The sequence below is a fragment of the Silene latifolia genome, chromosome 10 (assembly GCF_048544455.1).
Source record: "Silene latifolia isolate original U9 population chromosome 10, ASM4854445v1, whole genome shotgun sequence".
NCBI classification, from domain to species: Eukaryota; Viridiplantae; Streptophyta; class Magnoliopsida; order Caryophyllales; family Caryophyllaceae; genus Silene; species Silene latifolia.
Genome location: NC_133535.1, coordinates 109161799 through 109175966, shown reverse-complemented (window position 1 = coordinate 109175966; position 14168 = coordinate 109161799). Strand labels below are relative to the sequence as shown.

The window sequence follows — 14168 nt, the reverse complement described above, 5'->3', positions numbered from 1 at the left end:
TATTATAAAGTCCTAGTATGGCCTTCCTAAAATAGTAAATCTAATAAACTATTACAAATTCGGAAACCAACTCCTTTGGTCCCTTGAACTTCGGTCTTGGCACGCAACTCGAGGTAACACCGTCTTCATGGAAAGTCCGGGAAATTACAAAGTAATAAATAAAAATTACATAATTTCCTATTATACATTTGTAATAAAAATAAATCTATTAAATTACAAAACGGTGATACGAGATCACAATAATTACAACCAAATCGATATTCCCATGCATTTCGGATAATGCCAATTAAAAACTAAGGCCATACTAAGTAAAATTACATAATTCAAAAATTATATAAAATAAAAATATTACAATCATAAATAAAATGCAGCATTATAATATGTATGAACATGCTCAATTTTATGCTAAATCGCCTTTAAGAGCCAATATCGTATATTATATCGTCTTTACGGATTTGCGTGATTATAAACTTGTTAAAATCACAAAAGTCTCATAAATTCATATTTATGTTCAAGTTAATTACCCTAACCATCTTAGGACTCAAAACTTAGTCTTCACTAATATTTTGACAATAACTCAACTTGATTTCTTAATATTGTTCATAATGGACCAAAAATACAATATTATACTATAAACTCCAAATAAAATTATAAAAATTCCAAATAATTTAAAATTTTGAAATTTAAACTCATGAACATTCTGGAAAAATACCATGACAATCATAATGTTCAAAACTTAGGTTAAAAATTTCGAAATTTTTTCAAGGAAAAACATCGTTGCGGTTTATCGATTTTATCAAATACGACCATTAAAATATGAGGAAATTAATTTTAACCAACTTTTCACTTTTAGATCTGAAATGTGTGATAAAATGCAACATATGATGTTTTTCTTTAGTCATGAAATATGTTTTAGCATTATATACTAAATAAAGTCACTATTTATTGAATTTTTACTCAAAAATTCATTTATCATGCAAAAGGAGTCCAATACCTCTAAAATTTTTACACACACTGAGTAAAAATGCATTTGATAACATATTAAATTTCCATGACCAGATTCGAAATATAACTCATATTAACCTAATAAACCCTTTAAATTCGATTTAAGCTTATAAAAACCATATTTTAAGCAAAATAACTTAGTTTATCACGAGATTTAACATGCCATCAGTAGATAATATATGTGAAAACATATCCAAAAACCACTGAAAAATTCGAAGTTTAGCTATTTTTCGTCCAAAAATGACATTTTTCTCATAAAAATCACATTTTAATGCCAATAATATATAAAATGAACAATAAAAATCCATAAATCATCCCATATGACCTAAAATCCATTTAGGACCAGAAAATTTTAACATGAAAAATTATATCATGATTTATCTTAATAAATTCTAAATAACAAGTTTTATTTGTTAACTAATTAACTCGGAAAAACAAACCCGATTTTGCATGCAACAACCATGTGCTCTGATACAACTTGTTGGGATTCAATAATATCATATGTTTACATATTCATAGTATGATAGTTTAATTTAGTCATAAAATTAAATCGGATCTTATACATGCAAAACAATTACAAAGTATAAGAAGAAAATCAATTCTTACATTGGATATTTCGGCAATATGGGCACTAGTAAGTTCACCTTCTTACTAGTTCTTGATCTTTCCAAATGTGGAAGAACAAGATTCAAGTTTAGAATCTCTCCTAAGGAATTATACCCAAGGAATACCCTTAATAATTTTAATTAATATAAGACTAGGATTAATTAAAATAAGCTTAAAACTAGACACAAAAATGGTGATTTTATGCTCTCTTATTTCGGCTAAGAGGAGAGGATTTTGTGAGTTTTCTTTCTCTAAAAATTCACAAAATATAGAGAGTCATTATTTTCTAACACTAGAAAATAATGTAGTAAGTAGTGAATGATCATAGAGGAAAAACCCTTGGCCTTTTTTGCTCTAGAAAACCGGTGGGGAGGGGGGGAAATAAGCCAATGCATGGTCTTTGTTCTTCTCAAGATAAGACTAGGCATGCAAGGCTACAAGTAGAGTATAATCATTGTGTTATTCATTTAAAATAAACAACACAATATAAACTCTAATACTCCCTCCAATTTTCGGCACACACACATAAAATGGAATGTTCATTTTATTTTGTCATTTGTCAATTTTGTCATGTGTCACATGTTACATGACATGTTACACAATAGTGTATTTTTAACATATTAAAAATCAACATATTAATAAAATATGTCACATACAAAATTTAATTAGTAATTCTTGATTACTTGTACCAAAAAGGTTTATCGAATTATAAATTACAACGACTTGTGTTTATAATATAAATTATTCAACCTGTTTCAATTGTTTTGTAAACAATAATTTATTCTAAGTAATAAAACAATTTGATTACTTAGACCGTATCTAATTTAATCGAATTACAATGAGACACGTTAATTTTACTCACAAATCATCCGACAATTGTAAGCAATTTAATTAACTCATATCGGCATACGATTAATTAAATATTCAATTAAGAGTATTGCACTATAGGTATGACCTCAGGGTATCAACTGATCACCACCGTCGCACGACAGTAATGTCAAACTCTAGTCAGCCAATCATTACCGATATGTGTGGACCAGTTGACTGTAAATTATTACTTTCCCTCTTGTATTCTTAAATATGAGATTTAAACATGTGATCATCATGATCGACAATTGTGATCGCATCATTTTCGGGGACACATACTCCAACATTCGGCATGCTGCAAAAGTATAATTTCAACAAGAATTTTCCGGAATTTACATCATGGTAAGGGCTATTTTTCAGTTTATACACTTTTAAGACGGATGTTTCTCTTAAAATACATGAAATACCAACTTATTTAAGCATTGTTACCAATAATTAATCCTTTAAGAACATCCTAGAAGCAATCTAAGTGACCAAAATCAAAATTTTGGGGCAAAACCCTAGAAACTTTTTGGTATTAAATTATTTTGAACATAAAAATTGTCTTTTGTATGAATAAATCGATGATTATGAGCAATTACTACCAAGCTATCACCATGGGAGCACAAAAACCTTGGATTACAAGAGAAAGATTTTCAGATTTGAGGCAAATAGTTCATTGATTTGATTAAAAGCAAAGAAATTTGAATAGTTGTATTACCTTAAGTCGGAAATTGCTTAAATAGAGCAAAGGCAAGAACAAATCCTAGAGCAAGTTCACCCAAAATCACCCAAGTTTATTTTTTTGAGAGATAAATTTTGCTGAGAGTATATGTAAATATGAGAATAGGTGGCAGAAATATTAGAGTAAAAGAGCTTATAGGATTTCAGAAAAATCACGAGTTGGACTGCTATTTTGGAGTACTCGGCCGAGTTCTGGGACTACTCGGTCGAGTATTTGGTCTACTCGGTCGAGTACTTAGAGATCAGTAGCTGGCTTAAGTTGTCATTCTGAGTACTCGGCCGAGTGCCTTTATACTCGGCCGAATTTGGTCTACTCGGCCGAGTATCTGCTTTAATCGGCCGAGTTTACCTGAAGAGTAACAGAATTTGAAGATCCTGAGAGTATTTCCCTGCAAAACAGTAAACATTGTTCAAAGTTCCACTTAATCGGGGCTCGTCACACTTAGACCTTACCTCTAACATACAATAAGCAACTTTTCAGTTATACACTCATAATGATTTACTTACGCAACACATGTTATACTTCACATAAACCCTTTAGCAAAAACGATTCATGTCACAAACACATATGTCGTACTTAACTTTATTATATTACAAATAGGACATAAGCATACACTATTACCTCTATCTACGAGCATACATACACATTAGCTCTACAAACATCTACTCCATCTAAGCATACACCACTAACTCAACCATTCACACTCCTTGTCATTTTTTTTCATGCTATAACATTACCGTCTTTCATTACCTCTTCCGGCATGTACAACCATGCATAAAACTTTGGATCAATTACTCGACTTATCCATACATACATACACACAACATTACCATACTTGCATTCCTTCTATTTCGACCATAGTCACACACTTTAGGAAACACAAATCACACATTTAAAACACACACATATATATACCCCCATACGTTCACCCCTCCGTTATTGTTGGCTTAAGAATGATGGGGCCGGTTCATTTTAATTTGAAACCCTACGTTCATTTGGTGCAGGTTCCAAAATCTTCTCTCTGATACCACTTTGTAACACCCCCATATACCAAGGTGCCTTACCAAGGACTACCCCAGCATATAAAGGTGATACCATCTCGGTTGCCCGAGGTAAGTAGATCAAATAAACAATAACAGAACATTTATTAAATAACTTTTATAACATAAGCCAATGTGAGAAAGATTATAACATGAGCAACTGAAAGAACTACTAAGCATGAGTGACAGCGGCATCTAGTTTGACAGCGTGATGACTAGATTCCCTTATATATTCCGCAAGCAACGTAACAAGCAACACCTGCTAAACCAACTGCTCACCATCCCCAAATGGATCACCACAGTTTTGAAAACACAGCACTGAGTTATTTCACTGAGTAAACAAGATAAGTAAAGCACAAAGACAACTAACACTATTCAATTCAACTGTATAATCACTCTCCCAACACCAACAGTATCCAATAACCGGCTACACACCTAAGTGTGTAGCCCTGCTAGATTACCCATCGCAATAGGTAATCCTCACCGCCAGTGGGGGACCGCAGCCTTGCCCACCTAAGGCCCGCTCATCGCAACAAGCAATAACCCATGTCCATTAATGTGCTCATCCCCCTTTGTGACGGGAACCACAAGGGGCGAATCAAGGGCGTGAAGCCATTCTCAAATGATGACTCCACTCAGCCGATGACGCACCTCGCCAATATAGACAAACAACAACCAATCCAACAACTAAGAAAGACAATTCCAACAATGATACTAATCATGCCAATACAACAATGAATCCATCTCAAATCAATTAAACAATCAACTAAGTAGGGAAACCCTACCTTTTTGCTATTTCATGACATTGCTTCCGTCATACAAGCCAAGGAAAACTCCACGACAAACCCTACAAGTAACAACCATATCTTATTGCTAAACTAATCAAGATCTACTGAAATATTACCACTAAACACCAACTCTCCTTGAGACGCAACCGATGCCGATGCCGGCGACAAACCGACTCAATGACTCCATGCACAAACCATCTCCCTTATTGAGTTAGTGTCAAAGGTCGTGTGAGAAGTATAGGGTGATATGGGATGAATGAGAGAGATTAGGGTTAGAAAGAGAAAGAAACCGTCGAAAATGAATTACATTTTAGACTCCGCATTTTATAATAACGCGTTGACTGACGAGTTACTCGGTCGAGTGTAGACATACTCGGCCGAGTACGCCCTACTCGGTCGAGTATCCAAGTTACTCGGACAAGTAACCCTAACTAGCTCGAGTAACAAGCTACATCGATCACCCTAGCTAATCTCTCTCGTATCCCTTGCTAAGGGTCTCCTTTGGTCAATAGGTCGGTCAAAGAGTCTTTAAACAGGGCGGGTATTACATTGGAATTATCATCTTTCAAAATGTGTCATGACATGTAAATCTATTCATCCAATTTCCGTATCCTACCACACACATGTTAGAGCTCATATCATACAAGAGTATATCTACAACCACATCATTCATGTAATTACACAACATTGTCTATGTCGTTCACCTTACTTGTAAGCACCCACGTAGTGACAAACCGAGGCAATAGCCACTAGTTTTGATATGAGGGGGCCCACTAATCCAAAACTAATCTCCTACTGCACTCATATCGGGTTCATTTTATTAGACACACCTAGGTTCACTTTGGTTCATTGGTTAAGGTTCCAAAATCGAAGCTTTGATACCACTTTGTAACAACCCCTTCTTACCCGACCAAGATAATGGGAGGATGTTACCATCTCGGTTTCCCGAGATGGTGAAATCGGAGTTAAAATTAAGAAACAATTAAATATAAATAGAGTATTTAGTGAATTACATAACCATGAATGAATAAATAAAAGAATACAACTCATGACCACTATACTATTCTAGCCAACTATGCTCGACTCGGATGTAAACAAGGCTCGTCCCGTCTCCCACGTGCTACCGAAGCTAACATGTATATAATCTGCTCCACATATGATCATAAATAGCATATGGATCGACACACGCCACCCCGAAAATAGGTGACATTTACACAGACACACAAACGTCAGTTTTAATACTTTAATATGAAACACAACTTAGTAAATGAACATGCCAAAATGCTAGATTGTAAACACTACGCCAAATATGAGTATTAACAAGGAACAAAAGACAATGGTTTATTGCATATAATAACGATATTAAGACTACCGTTGTCAAACTTTGGCAGAAACCTAGGCGCGAAACTTATTCATTGTTTTTACAACGGTTGTTAGAATAACCGTTGTAAAAAGTGTGATAAACGACAATGATTTTTAAAAGAACCATTGTAAATGACAAAAGACAACGGTTGTTGGCATAACCGTTGATAAAAGAGACAAAAGACCACGGTTATGCAAGAACCGTTGTTAAAAGTGTGACAAAAGACAACGGTTATGCAAGAATCGTTGTAAAAGTGTGACAAAAGACAACGGTTATGCAAGAACCGTTGTTAAAAGTGTGACAAAAGACAACGGTTATGCAAGAACCGTTGTAAAAAGTATGAGAAAAGACAACGATTATTAGAAAAACTGTTGTAAAGAATAAAAGACAACAGTTATTCAAGAACCGTTGTAAAAAGTGTGACAAACGACAATGGTTATTAGAAAAACCGTTGTAATATTTCACCCTCCTATATATATACACTTATTAAAACCCTTTCAACTCAACTATTCCTAATAACCCTTGAACACAAACCCTCTTTCTCGCAATCCCTCCCTCTCGCCACCGCCATTATCAGGTAAATTTTACTTAAATTTTACATCATAAACCATCGCCTCTTTTCCCTCGATCTTGCTCTTTTATAAACTATTTTTCCATTTATTTGCAATAAATCTTGTTCTTGAAGGTTTAATTGGGTGAATAAGTATAACTTTGTTTAGGAAGTGGTAGCAACCATTACAAGGTATATTTATTTTATAAGTAGGCGTTAACTCGTATATATATATATATATATATATATATATATATATATATATATATATATATATATATATATATATATATATATATATATATATATATATATATATAGGGGCGGGTTCAAGTACGAACTGAGTTACGGTGTGAACCGTAGAACTGCCTTAATTCAATAAACACGCGACTACCACCCGCTGACATTAAAAGCTTTCTAACTTACACCAACCAACCCTGCTGACATGTTTTCTTTCATCCCCTTCCACCACCCCACTACCCTCCCTCCACCTCCCTGACCACCACCCTCCGACGGCGACCTACTTGACGGGACTCCGACGCCGATCACGCAGATGCGACTCTGACGTCGACGATCTTGCTTTTCATCTTCTCCATTCTTGTTTTTAATGTCTCCTCGTTCTATCATTCACGCAATTGCCATTGCTCCGGCGACCAATTCCTTTATCCGGCGACTCACTCCAGCATACTATTGCCAAATTTCCATTGCATCTCCCTTCTCCGGTGAGTTAGTTATTTTCAACTCCTAAATACTTGTGATTTTAATTATAGATCTACTAAAAAAGAGGAGGAAATTCGAAAAAAAAAAAAAAAAGTTGTAAAAATGGACTAGTCGGTGCATTTTGTCTCGGGAAATGTGCTCTCAGCTAAATTTGAAATCAAACAAGAAATACCATGTGTTGCTTCATCGTAGCTGAATCATATATCATGTGAGATTAAATTATTTTAATTGATGGTATTTTGAGTTTTATTGCAGATTTTCATGTTGAAGAGATGCGTCAATCACTCAAAATGAAAAATATGGAGACGGCTCTATAATGGTAAAAACTTCAGGTACAATGCTTTGATTTCCGGGTTTTGCTCTTGTAAATGTTGTCTCTTCTAAATATGATGTCTATTTATGTTGTTGTTGCTGCATATGGTGAGGCTAAAAAATAATACTGTAGTACTTAAGTTTGCTAATGAAATTTATTTGATGAATATAGATATGGATGACTGGATGTATATCAGCGTGCCACTTCTGTTGTACATTTGTGAAAGAACGGTCAAGGCACTTAAGTCGAGTAACCAAAAAGTGAAGATTTTGAAGGTTGGTAATTTTTGCATTACAATATTTTTCTAGTAAATTCAATTTTACACTTTTTTTTAGCCATATCTAAATTGTTACTAAAAGAAAAACATTGTTCCTGTTGTAGTTTGCAGTGTATGGAGAAGATTCTCCATCTGGTAAAAAAATTCAACAGGAGATGCTCTGTCTCTAGTGATTGCAAAACCTGAAGGATTTAAATACAGAAGTGGGCAATACATCTTTGTTTAATGTTTGGATGTTCTGTCTCCGTTTGAATGGTAATTTCCACACCCCAATCTACGCCTTTTATAATGACCATGTCGTCACTTGAGTTATGAAAATTAATGGAAAATATGCTTAGTGTCCATTTACCAGTTTCCTCGACCAGATACGGTGTTGCTTTACAACTTGGTGCGGTTGCTTTTGAAGCTACTAGATTAGTTTTGATTCAAATGTTAACTTATAAGGGCTTTAGTTTTAATCCAATTGCATCATTGTATTATGTCACCTAGCTGTTTGTTATTCTTGTCTGTCCCCTTGACATAATGCTCACTTCCTATGGGTATGTCAGGTTCCCTAGAAGTCGACTTCTCCCCGTGCACAATGTGATTCCGATCATTCCATATCGCCCATGCTGGCATAAACACCTTCTATTCTATAGTACTTATAAAATAATAGGCAAAATGAATTCTTAGGAGTGAACAAGATTGGGAAAAACATTAGAAAGATCAGTGGGCTAATTAAAATAATATTGCTAATAGTGGTGCTAATTATAGTAATAATAATATTAGTCTAGTTGCTTTTGTACTCAGATGGCCTTGTACATTTGTATGTCATGTTACATGAGGCTTCAGAAAGTTGAGAACTTTTTCTCGAAGGGTTTTGTTTATGGGTGTATATCTTTTGCAAATGTTGCAAATAAATGGTCCAAACCATTTCCGTTAAGAAAATGGTTTTTCAGTTCATGATAATAAATTTTGGAATTCGTCAAGAGCATCAAATGAATCGTAATAACCGAGGAGACGTTGATGGCAGCCAAAGTTATCCGGTCCAGAACAGTCGCACCAGCCACCGAGAAGTTAGCTCCATAACAAAGGTGACTCGGTCATTTTCTTGATAATTATAACGACAGAGCTTCGGGATATAATTTTTAGCAACAGTGGTCTTCACCTGAGGCTGTTATGGAGGCTGCTATATTTGGAGAGTAATGTACTAGTAGTAGCAGATGATCCTACTTGTTCATGATGAGTGGTGGCATTATGGTCTTGTGTAATGAAAGATAATTAGATGGTTTAATAGGAATATAACATACAAATGAGAGTCAAAAGATTGTATTGGAATAAATGCTTGTTCGCTTGTTGCAGTAACATTTTTGATAAACTGAGGTCATAGAACAAGAACAAAGCTTCAATCCTTACACAATTATTGTACGATTATTGTATTTTGTATATAACATAATGTATATAGTACTTCCTCCGACCCACAAGTACTTTTCAAAATACGAAAATTGTCTGATTTAAATATAAATAATACGGACCACGTATAATAATGTGTATTTAGCAAAAGATGTGTATTTAGCAAGTTAAAGAAGTGTATCTAACTTGCTATAGATGTGTATCTAGCAAGGTAAATGAATGTATCTAGCGAGGTAAAGGAGTGTATCTAGCTTACTAGAGATGTGTATCTAGCAAAACAAATGAGTGTATCTAGCTCACTAGAGATGTGTATCTAGCAAGGTATAATAATGTACCTAGTAGTGTAAAAAAAGTGTATCTACCTTGTGAGAGATGTGTATCTAGTAAGTTAGAGGTATGTATCAAACAACATAGAGGAATATATCTAGATAGATACATGTATGTATCTAGCTAGCTAAAGGTATGTATATAACAACTTAAAGAAGTGTATCAATGATGTGACCATAATTGGCGCATATTTAGCCCCCGAATTACCATTGTTTCCATGCTTTTTAGTGCCTATTTGGGTCATTTCTTATCTTTAGTTCTTTGTTTTGCATATTCTTTGAGATTTTGATCCCTTGGTAGGAAAGGAGTAAGAATCTTGCATTTTCGTGGCAAAACGAGGCTAAATTGATTGTATTCAATGACCAAGCATCAAGGAAAGACAAGACTAGAAGGCCTTTGTACATAGCATAGTAGAAGAGCATTGTTGAGAAAAGGATCCTTGAGTCCCCAAGGAAATCCCCAAGGAATTCATGAAGAAAAGGGAAGAAAAGAAGAAGAATTGACGCTGCCAGACAATCCGAACGGATTGTATACAATCCGCCCGTCCGTCCAGCCCAATCCGAGCGTCCCTCAAAGGAATCCGCTCGGATTCCCCCTCGCCAATCCGAGCGTCTTGCCCAAGGATCCGCTCGGATTCTCCAGCCCAGATCCGGCCGTCCCGACTCCCATCCGCACGGATTTCAAGATAAAGACGTTTTCATTCTTCAAGCTACGATTAGAGAAGCCCTTCTCTCAGAAAATACCGGAGTCTCCTTGCTCAACTTAAAAAGTGTAATTACTAGTTTAGCCCTTAGTTAACCCTAATGCATCCTCCCTAATTTTCACTATAAATACCCCATTAGTCTAATTAGAGGAGCATGTTCTTCTTATCAATAATTAGTGTAGTTAATATCAATCAAATCTCTCTTTAATATTGTAATCAAGTATTAATCAAGTTTTAATCCAAGTTTTAGTTCTTTAATCTCTCTCTTGTTCTTCCTTTATTTTGGGTAATTGAAGATTATTTGGGTTATTATTGGGAGATTGACAACCTCTCAATCTAGGATTCAAGTACTTCTATTATTCTTGCTTTATTATTGGAATCATTAGTAGGTATAATCTCTTAATCCCTTTTTAATTATTGCTAATTACTTTCATTTATTCATCATGTTTCATTATGTTAGTATGATTGACAACCTTTCTAGCATGATCAATATGATAATGAGTGAGTAGTCTCTTAGCTAGGGTTTAATGGGTGATTAGGGGAAACCAACATGGGGAATGATTCATGCTTAAATTAATATGCTTTCATATCTTATTTGCTTGCTTGTTTTGATCTTAATACATGCACATGTTATATTTGATGAAATGCTAAGCCTATGAATCCTTGCATTTACTATCATCTTCTATCCTTTCAACTTGACTTGTAAGACATAACCCAACTCGAGTCTTGTTAGACCATGCATGTGTTGAGTAGGAAAGACTAAGTCGACTTGTAGGTGTTGTACAATCTAATCGATTCGGCTCCGGGACCCAAACTTTCCTAGGATTGTAAGATATAACCCAACTCAATCCATCACAACAATAATTGCTTGCTTATAATTTGAGAACATGTTTGTATGATCATATCCCATGAATCCCCTATGAACCCATGACACCCTAGTGCCTTTAATCAATTGTTTACACCCCTTATTTTATTCATCTTGCTAGTTTATTTTCATTGCTATTTTAGTTTAGTAACCTTCTACATCAACCCAATTTGTGACACCCCTTAGACACTACTAGTTACAATAGAATTCTCATTTCAATACCCGTCCCTTGGGATCCGACCTTTACTTGCCTCTTTACTAATTGTAGAGTTGTTTGTGAAGTATAAATTGTGTTTTGTATCGACCATTGACCAACGACCACATATGTTTAATTGTGAACACGAAATGGCCTCGATCAAAAATGGCGCCGTTGCCGGGGACGGTGTTTAATTGATTTAAGATTTATTTTATTGTTTTTAGTTGTGTCTTTTTCACCTTGGGGAAGTAAAACTCCTCAAGGCTTATTCTAATTGTTTTCGAGTTGTTTGATATTTTGCATGTCTAGAAGGTTACAAAGAGATTTGTTACCTTTTGACCGTGAAATCGAAAGAACCTTGACGAATAATAGGAGACTTGTTAGGAGGAATTTGGGAGGTGTTGGTGAAGTCGTTCAACCCACTAGTGAGTTTGTCAATCCTTTCGCAATAGAAGGAGAAGAGAACCCATTAAACAATACCACACAAAATCCACCTACAATGCCTAAATTCTCGTCACACTCTATACCCACCGAGGAGGATCTACCAAATGGTACTCCTACACCGCAACATCTTACCGGAAACTTTATTGCCAAGTCCGCCTTCATCCAACTAGTTGAGAGGAGCCAATTCGGGGGAATGCTTAGTGAGGACCCTCATTCTCATATGGAAAACTTTTGCGATTATTGTGAAGCTATCTCTCAAACGGGCGTGACTCAAGACCAAATAAGATGGGTCTTATTTCCTTTTTCGTTAATCGGCACCGCAAAGCAATGGTTGAAGGGCCTTGATAAGGCCACCCTTGGAATAGATTCTTGGAAGAAGCTAGCTCTAGCTTTCTACAAAAAATTCTACCCACCGGAGAAGACTAACATGCTAAGAGCTCAAATTACGGGTTTTAAGCAAAGGGATGAAGAATCTTTGTATGAAGCTTGGGAGCGGTTCAAAGGTATTTGTCGCTCATGTCCTCACCATGGACTTAGCGAATGGTTTTTAGTGCAACAATTTTGGAATGGTTTATATGAAGATTCAAGGAACATTCTCAATATGGGATCAAATGGAATGTTCACCGAAGTTGATGACAATCAAACATGGAACAAGATTGAGGAAATGGCGGTCCATAATTCACAATATAGTAGACCTCGCAAGGCTACTAGAGGAGGAAAGTATGAAGTGGACTCCGTTACTCAATTGGGTGCTCAACTTAGTGCTCACATTGACACAATCAACTTGAAGTTTGAACAAGCTATGGCTAGACTTGAGGAAAACTCAAAATCATCAAAGCATCATGTCAATGCCATGACGGCATCCTCATCAATCCCAAGCGGGATATGTGAGAATTGTGGAACCTTGGGTCATGACTCAAGTGAATGTAGGGGAACAACCGAACAAGTTAATGCTTTCCAAGCTTACAAAAGTGGTACCCCTTATTCAAATTTTTACAATGAAAACACCAAGTTCCATCCAAATCTCTCATACAAAAGCCAAAATGTTCAAAACCCTCAAACAACATACACTCCACCACCCATGAGAAATCAAAATCAAAGACCCTTTTACAATCAAAACCAAGGCTACCAAAATCAAAATCCATACAATCACCACAATGACCAAGGTTTTGATGTCCAAAAAGCGGTCCTCCAAATGCAAAAGAATCAACAAGAATTTTTCACTCAAATGCAAAAAGATAGCCAAGCAAAAGACACCACCATCAACAACATTCTAGCTCACACCAAGATGTTGGAAACACAATTGACTCAACTAGCATCTTCAAGCTCACAAAGACAAAAGGGGCAATTACCACCTCAAAGTAATCCCCCTAGACATGAAACGGTTAGTGCCATTCACTTGAGAAGTGGTACAAGATATGAGGCACCGAAGGAGCAAGTTGAGAATGAAGTTGTGAAAGCTAGTGAAAAGGAAGAAATTGTGCAAAGTCCCAAAGAAGGGGAATCATCAAAAGAAGAAAGTTCAAAGAAAAATGAAGACAAGGCCAAAGAGAAGGAGCCCATTGTGATTAGACTTCCTTTTCCAAGTCGTCAAGCCAAGCCAAAATTTGATGATGAACTTGGAAAGTTCATGGAAATTGTGAAGAACTTAGAAGTCTCAATTCCTTTCACGGAATTAATCAATCACGTTCCGGCCTATGCAAAGTACATGAAAGATATCCTCACAAAGAAGAAGTCGATCCGGAAACTTGAGACTATCGCCTTCACTAAGGTGAGTAGTGCAATACTTCAAGGGAGTTCACCTCCAAAGTTAAAGGATCCGGGAAGCTTCTCAATATCGTGTACCATTGGCGACACAACGATCAACAAAGCCTTATGTGATCTAGGGGCTAGTGTGAGTGTCATGCCGTACTCGGTGAGTAAAAGGTTGGGAATGGGAGAGCTTAAATGCACCAATATCACTCTTCAAATGGCCGATAGATCGACGA

General features: G+C 35.8%; 1 non-coding gene across 1 annotated transcript; it reads right to left on the bottom strand.

Moving 5' to 3' along the window:
* Positions 1-12607: 12607 nt before the first annotated feature.
* Positions 12608-12714, bottom strand: LOC141610024 (small nucleolar RNA R71). Its single transcript, XR_012527920.1, has one exon. It is a non-coding gene; the product is annotated as a small nucleolar RNA R71 (small nucleolar RNA).
* Positions 12715-14168: the final 1454 nt, after the last annotated feature.